Consider the following 2,977-nt stretch of genomic DNA (forward strand, 5'->3'; position numbering starts at 1 on the left):
GCCTTGCTGAAGTCCAGAAAGACTACATCCACCGCGACACCTGCATCCATGGCCTTTGTGACCTGATCGTAGAAGGCAATCAGGTTGGTCTGACATGATCTCCCCCTAATAAATCCATGCTGATTGCCCCTGAGCATCATTTCTGATGCCGGCCCATCACATTACTTAGTTTCCTCTGTCCTAATAGCACCGCACCTATAAATGGGATGTCTTACTGCAGAGCTAATTAGTCAACTCCACAAAAAACATCTCATGCAGATGCACCCAGTGAATCGTGCTTTCCACCAACATAATTTACTGAGCTCCATGGAATTATGCTGGTTTGAAGCTGGAGGGTCACTGTGCTGAGTCAGGCCCACTCTAAGAAAATGGATTGTATAGGTAAAGTAACCATATAAGTCTATTATAGCAACCCTAAGCAGAGTCCCTGGACAAGCCACAGCTTACTTCAATGGGGCTCACTGAGCTTACTATGGAAATAAGGCCTAGGCCCATTTATTTCTCAGCCACTATCAAAAAATGTTTATCACTTTCACTCTTCAAATCATGTTTTAAATTAGACTGTAAAGTCCTCAGGGCAAGGACTTTTTATTTGTATTTCAAACAACCAAGCACACGTTAGGTACTGTATAAACAAATAACAGTAATAAGGAGTTAAATGCATGATTTAATTGAAAATGATTAATTTCACTGCAGGTGCTGGAATGTCTGGCTGTTGCAGACATTGTGGTATTGAGTATAATGTGCACATACACAGTTATTGCCTACAGGTACAAAGGATGTCATTTTGCATTTCAAACTAAAAGAAAGAGAGTGGTTCTGATAGCCTTTGTATTCTTAGTCCAGCCAGGTGATCAGCTTACACAAGCTCACACAAAGAAACAGAGGGCTGCAGATAGTGTGTCTTTTGACTTTTTAATAATATATTAAATGCCACTGTCATTCTAGTTGGTAGGTAGCAAGATGACTACAATTTCTTTCTTTGACCTCGGATAAAAGTGCTTATTTGAAACTTGTAATCTGCTGGTTACTTTTGCTTTGTTATAAACTCCAGACTTAAGAGAAAAAAAATGCTCCTCTCTTAAAAAACAAAACAAAACCTCTTAAATTAAATTTGTATATTATCCAAGGCTCCAAGAAACCTGCAGGTTCAATAAACTTGGGAATTAATTTTTATTAAAGTCAATGTAGTACTCAGCAGAGATGCTGGATTGACAGCCCTGGAGACTGAAGCCCTGTTTATCCAGAGGAAACACAGACCCATTTGTAGCATCAGTGCAGGCTTCCTCATAGTAGCCCAACAATGGGCCTCATCCCTGAACTGGAAGGACTCCTGGGAGATGAAAATGCAGTCCAATTAGCCACGACCATGCTGCTGGGTTTAATGAACTGGATCTTTTTGTATTTCCTGTTTTGGGAAAATAAGAAATGCCTAGTTTTGGAGTAATTATTGTGAGGCTCAGAAATTTGACTGGTATGTGAACTCATAAGGAATCCTGATTGGGGTATCTGAAATGCTTTTTGCATCAGAATGAAAAGTTCATAGCTTCAATATGAACTTAGGGAAAACTCATGTATGATCTAGATTCATTTCTGGATCTGGGATTCACTCACACCTGAAACAAAGCAAAATTGGACTGGGTGGGCATTCTGATCCCATCCTGACTGAAACCAAAGAAAATGTTGCACCCAGTATTTGGTTTCACTTTGCCAAGTGAAAACTGATATGAAACTTGATAATGTGAAAAGGCACTACTGAAAACAAGTTATACAGAAAGAGCCACACATATGGATAATTTATGGAAGAAAGTTGCACCAGTTATGTGCAAAAATACAGTCTTTTGGGATGCATCAGATAAAGCACATGAGAGAGAATACTAATGAATCAAATGCAACCTGAAACAAACATACTGTATTTATTCGAACATAACATGACCCTGTCTATAAGAGAACCCCAATAATTAGATTCTATAAATGGAAAATTTATAAATTTGTTATAAATTTCCAGGTATACAACCTAATTATTAGAGGTTTGCCTTCAATTTGTCCACATTCCACTGCTACAGCAGGTAAAATAAATCTGAGGGGGGGCCAAGTGGCTCTTTTGCTCTCTTCCCTTCAACTTACTATGGCCCCTGCAGTTTCTTTCTCCCTGCAGGTCCTCCCCCACCACACCCCTCCTTACTGTCAGACCCTGCTCTCCCTGGAAGTGAGGGGCAAATTTGAAAACACAGGCCTTGAACTAAATGCACATGTAGTAATTTGCATATAGGCAAATTACTGTGAGTACCCACAGACTTAGTTCATCCACAATTGATGCATTTTACCTTGTTTGAAACTGCTGCAAGTTTTAGCACAGGTACTCCATAAACACTTTTAAGGAGCACTTTTATATCTCCTTATATATAGTACAAACTATGTGTAATATTAATTCAAAGGCTCATGATTTAACGCATAGTTCATTGGACTGGGCCCCGGAAGATTCAACAATATTTCAAGCCATGGTGATCCCACAGCTTAGCACTGCTCAGCACTGGGTGGGTGGTATCTGGAGTACAGACACATCAGTATGGTTTCTACCATCATAATTACATAGAAATCCAACATACAATTATGAAAGATCCTTTGTGAGGGTACCTGGAGTATACACATATTAGTATGTGTGTGTATTTGAGATACCCCCACAAAGGATCCATCTACTAATTAATCCCCACTCATGACTGGAACCAGGTGTCCTTGTAACAAGTCCTGGGACCCTCCAAAATTTATATGCAGATAAGGCATAGGGCAGCCTGATTTGTTTCCACCTCATGGAGGGTGAGGACATACTAATCATATGTGACAGGTTCAGAGAGGGAAAGAAAGAGAGATTCCGGGTGAACAGTTTGGGGCCCTATTTGGCGATATTTGCCAGACAATTATGGCTGGGGAAGAAACAGGAATTACTAAAATGGGGAAGAAAGGGACAACTCTGCCG

Source organism: Gavialis gangeticus, unplaced genomic scaffold, assembly GCF_001723915.1.
Source record: "Gavialis gangeticus isolate Ggan-Ray unplaced genomic scaffold, GavGan_comp1, whole genome shotgun sequence".
Taxonomy (NCBI): domain Eukaryota; kingdom Metazoa; phylum Chordata; order Crocodylia; family Gavialidae; genus Gavialis; species Gavialis gangeticus.